The 10,611-nt window shown below is 34.1% G+C and overlaps 1 pseudogene; it reads left to right on the top strand.

Moving 5' to 3' along the window:
- Positions 1-6,157: 6,157 nt before the first annotated feature.
- LOC149242213 (serine carboxypeptidase-like 45) lies at positions 6,158-8,315 on the top strand (annotated as a pseudogene).
- The last annotated feature ends 2,296 nt before the right edge of the window (positions 8,316-10,611 follow it).

Here is a 10,611-nt window from a genome sequence, read left to right as displayed (position 1 = left end):
AACATTCTGAAGCACTGACTATTATAAAGACAATTACTTCTATGTTGCTATGTGCTAGGCCATAGGCCATAACATCATAGCATGGGTCTCTTAGAGCTTCTCTATTGGTCAGAGATTATGAAGGACGATTGATACAACCACAAGTGCCTTCATCAAATAAGCAGCTCTTCACTGTCAAGGGACATGCTACAGTTCTATCATTGATTGAATACTGTAATGGAAATTCAGGATTTCATCTTAGATTAGTCATCATTAATAGAATGATGGACTTACTATTGTTGTCATAAAATCTCAGATTTATGTATATGTACTCTCTCTCTCTCCCCCCTAAACTATTGAAGAACATATAAGAAGAATTGATCATGGGTTTCCCCACAATGGGGTTTTTCCCTGGCTAGCACCACATCTTGTGTCCTCTTGTCTTGGATTGTCTTATGCGATTTATGTTTAAGTTCTATTTGCAGATTACTTTAATGTTGATGTGATTGCTAATCGGGAAAAGATGTTGAGCTAACTGTGAAAATTGAAATAAATTGCTCTAAGCATAGAACATACCTAAACTTAACAGTGTTAGACGATTCAAATAGTTTCAACCATCTGATTCATTGGACTAGTATTAAATTAGTTAAAATTATTTTAAATTAGTTATAGGACGACCATTGACACTACTTCTTGCTCAGCCCGACCTTTGTTCATCACTACTACTTCTAGGTGCTTCGGCTCAACGGCCCTTTCTCGGCAGGAGGAATGAATTCATATGTTCCAGGTAAGAAGGTAAGAAACTTAGTAGACCCAACTATTTGCATTCTTGTTATCTGTCCCGGATTCGACCCACTCTTGTTACTTGTCCTTGGATTCGACCCACTAACGTCCTGATGCAAGAGGGTTTTTGTAATGTTCTTGGCAATGTATTATGCTCGGTTAGTGCTCCTCTCATATTTATTCCAAGAAACTCCTAAATCTTGTTGCCAATATTGGGTATGGATGTATAACTCACACCCGAATTCGACCCACTCTTATTACCTGTGCCCATATTCGACCCACTGACGTCTTGATGCAAGACGGTTTTTGTAACATTCTTGGCAATGTATTTTGCCCGTCCAGTGCTCCTCTCAGATTTATTCCAAGAAACTCCTGAATCTTGTTACCGATCTTGGGTATGGCTGTATAACTAAAAAAGATTGTGATGCCATCATCTTCATCTCTTGGATCCCTAGATATTGGAGTTTAGAGGTAATTATTCAAGTCTGAAACTATTGATGCTACTCGTCTCTTTTTTATTACTTTGGTAAGTTAAAGTTCCCTGTTTCTGGCTTCGTCTGCCCTTCTAGATTGGGTTTAAATTATCCATTCCACCTGGTTTTATCTTCTTGGAGGCCTCTACTGGTAATTTACTGTTCTTTTCAGAGTTTAACTTATGGAGAAGTGGTCCTGTTAATTACTATGTGTGTAATCATGTGAGAAGGTTTCACAAAAGTTTTCCTAAGAGAGTTGAGAAGGGGACAACCCAATTGGGAGGTATGACAATGGATGTATATTTTGGGCATTATAAGGTTCTTATAGAATTACTTTTTGGTGGTAAAACATCAAATGATCATCCCTTGGATAAATTGTTTGTTGATGTGCATGATTGGAGGACTAATCAATGGAAGAGAGCCAAAAAGAAGTCTCCTATCGCCAAGCTCATTCCTAGATCTATATTTAACAGGGGAGAGCTATGTATGTGAATTTATGCTTTAAGTTGAGATTTTTACTAACACTGAGAGCAAGAAAAGATGAAAAAATTTATCTACAGTCATTGTCTTCATCTTCAAGCTGACTTTTATGAAGTTCTGAACCAGGTCACTATATGCCTCAGTGGGCAGAACTTATTGTTAAGGAGAAGATCTTCAATATGAAGGGTATACTGGTAAGTCTACTTCTAATGTTTGGCTCTAGAAAATTATAGGGCCTGGTTGTTCTTCATTCGACGTTAGGGTGCTATCCGAGAATGGTCCATTTCATTAATGCATATAAAATTCTATACATAGAATCCCTACCAGTTGGTTTATAGTAAGTCTACAAAGGAAAATTGTCTTTGTCTTTTATTCTGATGATGCATGAAGTCAAGATATGATCTGATTTAATATTTTTTGTTGGGTTACAAATTGGTAACCCACTGCTTGATTTCTTCACAGATTTTAACACAAGGGTGGAGTTCCTATGGTCACATGGCCTTATTTCTTGACTCCACATATAATATTATGAAAAATGGCTGCAACTACACTCGCTATGTGGATCACTATTACCTAGGCACTGTTTCTTTGACTTGTGAATAAGTGTACTCAATAGTGAGCATGGAGGTCAGCCAATACATTGATAGATACGATGTTGCACTAGACATCTATCTATCATCTCTTGACACCCAAAAGTCTAAGATGATGGGAGTTGAGGTAAAGTAGGTAAAGTTTTTTTGAGCAATAAAGCTTGCAATTATATATAATCATTTTTTTTTTACTAACATTTGGTTTACAAAGGTTAAAGGGTAAGGTAAAAGAGAGTTTTTTTAATTATTAATAAATTTTAAAACTAAAATTAACCTTTAGGAATCCCTAAATCCACTGTTTTCAACAACTTTTTTTATAGATAAATGATCATTTGATTAACATCTGGTTGACAGATCCATCTATTAGGTAAATGGTCATTTAGTTCAAATCTGGTAGACACTTTTGAGGAGTGGTTGATCTATAGTGTGAAATTTTTAATTCATTCTATTTGTGACTTCCAGGTATTGAATACTACATATCCATGCATCATAGTGCAACATTTTTGACTTCATGCAGGGTTGTTAACTTATAATTGTAAATATTTATGAATTATGGATATGGAAAACCTACCATGGTAGTACATCACTGAAGCACACTTTGACTTCATAAAAGGCTGCCAATTTATAATTGTAAAAAAATTAAGTGTTTTCAATGTCTATTTTAATGGAGCTGTAAAGGGGACGCGAGGTGAGGGTTTTTCAATTATTGACATAGGTTTTTAAATTAAAACCAACTTTATGAGTCTATAAATGCACTATTTTCAATAACTATTCTAGGTAAATGACCATGCAGTTAACATCTGACTGAAAAGTTTAGGTGGGAGCTTGGCATATATAGAATCAAATTGATCCATAGTGAAAACATTCCAATTCAAACATGTGAACGCCAATATTGATACAGAGTCTTCCTTGGGATTAGTTTTTCTATATAGCCATCCTTGCAATTATTCCTTGTACTCAGCAACTTTTGTAAATCACCTGTACGTATTAAAGTGAAAGCACAACACCTGGTAATCTGGGGCCTGTCAAACTTTGCCTCCTAATCTGTGATTAAGAAAATAAAGGTTGTTAGAGTTATTTGTGTCATGCATTGCCTTACTTTTCAGCCTTTATTAATTGAGTGGTAACTCGTTACTTGCCAAGCAGCTTGGAGAGCCAACTGGTTTTAATATAAAAGTCTGTGTGTGGAATCTTGCAATGAAGGCAGAAGAAGTGCAAGCTTCATAGATACAGACATGGTTCTATACCCATTTTGACGATTTATGACCAGCATTGAATAGTGTTGTGTTCCTTCAGAGACAAAGTTTGGATCCGTAGAGCATCACAACTTGTCTTCAAGATGCATGGTCCTCAATGGCTAGCCATTCTGGTCTTCTTAGTCTCAAAAGTCTTATCGGCTCCATAAAGTGATATTGTAGATAGGCTGCCTGGAGAGCCATTTGTGACCTTCAAGCAATATGTTGGCTATGTCACAGTGGATGAAAATAGTGGACAAGCTCTATTCTATTACTTTGTAGAAGCTGAGATAGACTCAAATTTGAAGCATTTGATTGTATGGCTCAATGTAAGTTAGTTGAACTAGCAACTTCTGCATTTTTTTGGCATTTTCATGTTGTTTAATGGTATAGACAACCTAATAAAATATGGACCAAAGAGATTTAAGTTGTTTAGGGCTAAGTGATGATTGAAATATGACTCTGTCTTTTGCCAAACTAAAAGTATTGCTGGTCTTGAAAGCACAGATGCAAAATTGCAATTGAACAAATAGGCTATAATTCAAGGAAAAAACTATGTATGGTGCTATAAATATATGTGTCTTTCTAAGGCACTCAAGTCCTCAAGTTTTAATCCAGAGAATTCAATTCCCATCCATCGAATCTCTCCTTTGGTCTCAATGTGTTAAATGCTGATTATTAATACATATTTAAAAGTCATGTTCAATCATCAAGAGGTACATGTACTTTGAACAAAGAAGGAACATGTAATTTTACATAGCTCATGTATATCCATAGTATATATGTAGTCGATAGAGAAATCATTTAAGAGAATAATACACAAGCCCCTGACTCTTTTCATAAATTTCATTGGAACTTGTAATAGGTTTCCTGGAGTTTATTAACATCTTTTATTCTACTTATCATGTTTGGCTCTTGAAAATTACAAGGCCTGATTGTTCTTCATTCGGTGTTGGGGCGCTATCAGAGAATGGTCTATTTCATTAATGCATATAAAATTCTATACGTAGAATCCCTACCAATTGGTTTATAGTAAGTCTACAAAAGAAAACTATATTTGTCTTTTATTTTGCTCATGCATGAAGTCAATATATGATCTGATTTAGTATTTTTTTGTTGGGTTACAGATTGGCAACCCATTGCTTGATTTCTTCAGAGATTTTAACACAAAGGTGGAGTTCCTATGGTCACATGGCCTTAATTCTGACTCGACATATAATATTATGAAAAACAACTGCAACTACACTCGCTATGTGGATGAGTATTACCGAGGCATTGTTTCTTCGACCTGTAAAGAATTGTACACAATAGTGAGCATGGAGGTCACCCAATACATTCATAGATACGACGCCACACTAGACATCTATCTATCATCTCTTGACACCTAGAAGTCTAAGATGTTGGGAGTTGAGGTAAAGTGGGTAAAGTTTTGTTGAGAAATAAAGCCTGTAATTATATATAATTTTTTTGTTTATTTGACTAACATTTCGTTTACAAAGGTTAAAGGTAAGGTAAAAGATAGTTTTTTTAATTATTAGTAAATTTTAAAACTAAAATTAACCTTTAGAAGTCATTAAATCAACTATTTTTAACAACTTTTTTTTATAGATAAATGATCATTTGATTAACATTTGGTTAACAGATCTGTCTATTAGGTAAATGGTCATTTAGTTCAAATCTGGTACACACTTTTGGAGTGGTTGAACTATAGTGTGAAATTTTTAATTCATTATATTAGTGACTTCTACGTACTGAATACTACATATCCATGCGTCATAGTGAAACATTTTTTACTTCATACAGGATTGTTAACTTATAATTGTAAATATTTATGAACTATGGATATGGAAAAACTACCATGGCAGTATGTCACCGAAAGAAATTTTTACTTCATAAAAGGCTGATAATTTATAATTGTGAAAAAATTAAGTGTTTTCAACTTCTATTTTAATGGAGCTATAAAGGGGGAGGCTAGGCGATGGTTTTTCAATTATTGACACAGGTTTTTAAATTAAAAAAAAACTTTATGAGTCTATAAATTCACTGTTTTCAACAATTATTTTAGGTAAATGACCATGTAGTTAACATCTGATTGACAAATTTAGGTGGGAGCTTGGCATATCTACAATCAAATTGATCCATGGTGAAAAAATTCCAATTCAAACATGTGAATGCCAATATTGATACACAGTGTCTTCCTTGGGATATATAGCTATCCTTCGAATTATTCACCATAGTTGGTAACTTTTGTAAATCACCTGTATATATTAAAGTCAAAGCACAACACCTGGTAACCTAGGGCTTGTCAAACTTTTCCTTCTAATCTGTGATTAAGAAAAGAAAGGTTGTAAAAGTTATTTGTGTCGTGCCTTGCCTCACTTTTCAGCCTTTAGTAATGGAGTGGTAAATCGTTACTTGCCAAGCAGCTTGGAGAGCCAACTGGTTTTAATATAAAAGTCTGTGTGCGGAATCTTGCAATGAAGGCAGAAGAAGTGCAAGCTTCATAGATATAGATATGGTTATGTACCCAGTTTGACATTTTATGATCAGCATTGAATAATTTTGTCTTCCTTCAGAGACAGTTTGGATCCGTAGAGCATCACAACGTGTCTTCAAGATGCATGGTCTTCCATGGATAACCATTTTGGTATTCTGAGTCTCAAAATTCTTATCAACTCCAGAAAGTGATATTGTAGATAGGCTTCCCGGAGAGCCAGCTGCGACCTTCAAGCAATATGTTGGCTATGTCACAGTGGATGAAAAGAGTGGTCGAGCTCTATTCTATTACTTTGTAGAAATTGAGATAGACTCAAACTTGAAGCCTTTGGTTGTATGGCTCAATGGAGGTTAGTTGAACTAGCAACTTCTGCATTTTTTTGGCATTTTCATGTTGTTGAATGGTATAGACAACCTGATAAAATATGGATGAAAAAGATTTAATTTGTTTAGGGTTAACTGATGATTAACATATGACTCGGTATTTTTCCAAACTGAAAGAATTGCCGATATTGAAAGCATAGACACAAACTTACAACTGAACAAATAAGCTATAATTCAGGAAAAAAAATACATTTGGTGCTATAAATATATGTGGCTTTCTAAGGCACTCGAGTCCTCAAGTTTTAATCCTGAGAATTCAATGTCCATCCACTGAATCTCTCCTTTGGTCTCAATGTTTTAAATGTTGATTATTAATACATATTTAAAATTCATGTTCAATGTTCAAGAGGTACATGTACATTGAACAAAGAAGGAACATTTAGTTTTATATAGCTGACATATATCCATAGTATATATGTAGTTAATAGACAAATCCCTTAAGAGAATAGTACGTAAGCTCCTGACTCTTTTCATAAATTTTATTGCAACTTGTAATAGGTTTCCTGAAGTTTATTAACATCTTTTATTCTACCTTTCATGTTCGGCTCTAGAAAATTACAGGGCCCGGCTATTCTTCATTTGACATTGGGCCACTATCCAAGAATGGTCCATTTCGTCCCAGGGGAGGCAAATTAATTAGGAATGAGTACATCTAGAACAAAGGAATGGGTGTTAATATTTGATTTCTGGTACTTTTATGATATAAGCATCCTTCTTAATGCAATGATTACCAATAGTTCAGAAGAATGTACTATATTTCTCAAGCTACTACTTGTTTTCTTTGCGTGGAAGCAAACATTCTTTATCTAGAGACTCTCGCTAGAGTTGGATTTTCCTATTCTAATGATACATCATACTATTTGGGTGAAAATGATGCTAAAACAGGTATCAAATATCAGTGGCCAGATGTAAATTATATGATAAGACTTTCTATAATACCTTTGTATTTCACAATAATCTGATTGTCTCATTTTCTTACAGCAGAGGACAACTTGCTATTTCTCCATGGCTGGTTTGACAAGTTTCCAGAATAGGGGAGAGCTATTCAGGTGAAATTATGCTTCAAGTTGAGATTTTGACTAAAATTGATAGCAGGGAAATATGAAAGCATTTATCTACTGTCATTCCCTTCATCTTCAAGATGACTTCTATGAAGTTCTGAACTAGGTCACTATATTCCTCAGTGGGCAAAACTTATTATTGAGGAGAAGATCTTCAATTTGAAGGGTATAGTGGTAAGTCTAATTCTACATTTGTGGAAATCTTTTCAGCAATATCTTGTACAATTATTCTTTGAAAATGCATTTTTGGATTAACCAATTTGAGAGACAAAGTTTGTTGAGATTCCTTTTGTCCTTCTCAGAAGATATTGACTTTCGTTTTTGTCTGTCTATGGTGATACTATAGCTATTTTCATTATTGTTGGTAAAGTAAGGGATCCAATTTAAATGGTCAAAAGGTGCTTTAAATTGTATTTTTTTGGAAGATGTAAACCAACTATATTGTATGACAAGATTCTTCCAATATAAATAATGCATATAAAATTCTATACATAGAATCCCTACTAGTAGGTTTATAGTATGTCTACAAAGGAAATTTGTCTTTGTCTTTTATTCCACTCATGCATGACGTCAAGATATGATCTGATTTAATATTTTTTGTTGGGTTACAGATTTCCTTTTATTCCACTCATGCATGACGTCAAGATATGATCTGATTTAATATTTTTTGTTGGGTTACAGATTGCTAACCCACTGCTTGATTTCTTCACAGATTTTAATTCATGGTCACATGGTCTTATTTCTGACTCCACATATAATATTATGAAAAGCAGTTGCAAATACACTCGCTATGTGGATAAGTATTACTGAGGCACTATTTCTTCAAGGAGTTGAGACTGCAAAGTATTGAAGGGAAAAAATATTTTTAAAGAAGTGACAGGAGCAATATTAAATGATCTGGTACAAGCTATTAAGACTATAAAATCAAGTTCATACATTTACAAATTGGTTGGTTTTTTTCATTTTCAAATTTTGTAAATTGATATCCTATCAATAAAGTGTTTTGTGTTCGAACATGAAATAAATGATCTGGTACAAGCTAATGAGACTGTAAAATCAAGTTTATACATATAAAAATTGGTTGGTTTTTTTTCAATTTCAAATTTTGTAAATTGATATCCTAACAATAAAGTGTTTTGTGTTTTAACATGAAATGGTACTATTTCTCAAATTGAGATGGCATGTTATCCTCAATTTATGCCTTACGGAGTTTCTTTTGCAACATCTGGTGCAAATGCTAGTTTAATACCAACACTAAGCATTAGACCATACTGTGTTATAGAGGGTCATGAGGGACCATATGATGAATGGCTTTCATGGACTTTCTTAACCTTTTCTAGGGCAGATAAATTATTTTTTTCCCATGTGTTGTTTAGGCCATAATATTGGCATGCTATGACTAAGATTGATATTGAGGAACATTTCGTTTTTCGCTACCCCTTTTATTATGAGATATAAGGATGGTTCCACCCTCTGTTTAGGGAGTCATGAACCCTTTCTAGTTTCTATTGGTATTCAAACCAATGATACATATCCTTATATGTGCAAGAAGCTCTCAGAGTATGGTCCCAAATTTTCTAGCCAGCCCCTAGACTATTGTCCACTTAGTTGATCACTTCTCTCTGGTGCTCCTCTCTGCTAGGGGACATGAGAGAGAATGTTAGCAACGTGGCTCTTGATTCTAGATTAGTATGGGCTTATGAGCTATTCCTAGTTTATAGAAACCCTAGTGTTATTGTTGTTTTGGATCCCATTGCAACAATTAGATAATGTCATTTAGGCCTTAGTGGTGGTAGTCATTTTCTAGGTAGGAACATAGTGCACAATACGAATTATCTTATGGCTCCTTTTTTGTAGAGTATGATGTTGGTAGTTTCCTATATTTAACCTAAGATGTTAGGGAGAAAGCACTAGTGGATCTTAATATTATTTATTTATTTGTATTCTAGATTCGAGGTCCATTTAATTTAATCAATTTTCCTTTATCTATGATCAGTTCATCTTAGATTAAAGCTTGTGTTTGGTTTTCCGTATTAGAGAAGTACTTTAGTTTATTTTAATTTTGGAATTCTGTTTTTTTTCTTATGAACCATATTCCATGCTCCCACAAAAAATCAACCCTTGAACTTAGTAGTGCTATTGAAATTCTTTTGTTGTCATTTGCTAGATATAAATAAAATTACATTATCCTATTTTTATGTCTTGGAACCTATTCTGAGCATACTCAAGAAGTTTGCTTGAGGGTATTGTGATTAATTTTTTCATGGAGATATTGCACAATATCTCCTTGAAAAAAATCAAAGCTTGTGCTGTTTTGGATCTGTGACAAAGGTATTATGGCCATGATTAGGTTGCTTCACTTAAGCCTAACCAAGGCACACTTTTATTAAGGGGGGTTATGCATGAGTAGACAAGGGTTAAACCTTCTAGTCAAGGTAGGGGATTTCTACTTGATTAAGGATATGATCATCAAGGCTAGGCTTACCTGGGACCTATATTTTTCTTGGCTTGTGTAAGGATGGAAGAATGGTAGTTCAAGTTATCAATGCCCTTCACAATTCTTCCGTCTTTGTCCATATTTAATTTTTCTTATCTATAGTTGTGTAAGTCAATGAGGTTTTTAGTTATGACAAAGCTTCAAACCTTCAAGCCCCCTTCGTTTCTTTGGAACAGTTGTTAGCTCAATTATTTTATAACTATATATGACTACATATTTTATTATATTAAAATCATATTTTTTGGATTTATTTACTTATTTATTGTTGAGATTTTAATCATGGATCTGTGTCTTATTATCTCAATGTTTCAAGTTTTATTTAGCAAATTTAAATCTTTGATTACTTTGATGAATTTCTTATATTTTTATCTTCTTCCATTGCCCTTTAGGTTTGGTACTTTTCACTCTTAAATATGAGTTCAAGCATATGATTTTTTTTTGGAAACTCCTTTAGATCTAGCGTGTACTAGTTTTCGAGAGAGGGATTGTGCTGTTCGCAAAGGTACCTTATCTAAATGATGATTTGACCCCCTTTAGACTGATTTGGGATCAATTCAAGTGACAAGAATCCCCCAAATCTCCCCATGTGCAAACTCCAACACTCTACTTTCTTTCTTAGCTTGGCTTGTGTCA

Source organism: Pinus tabuliformis, chromosome 8 (genome assembly GCF_031772625.1).
Source record: "Pinus tabuliformis cultivar Carrire ecotype Pingquan chromosome 8, CPIR1, whole genome shotgun sequence".
Lineage (NCBI taxonomy): Eukaryota > Viridiplantae > Streptophyta > Pinopsida > Pinales > Pinaceae > Pinus > Pinus tabuliformis.
Note: the sequence above shows the minus strand (reverse complement) of the source record. Positions and strands in the feature narration are given on the sequence as shown.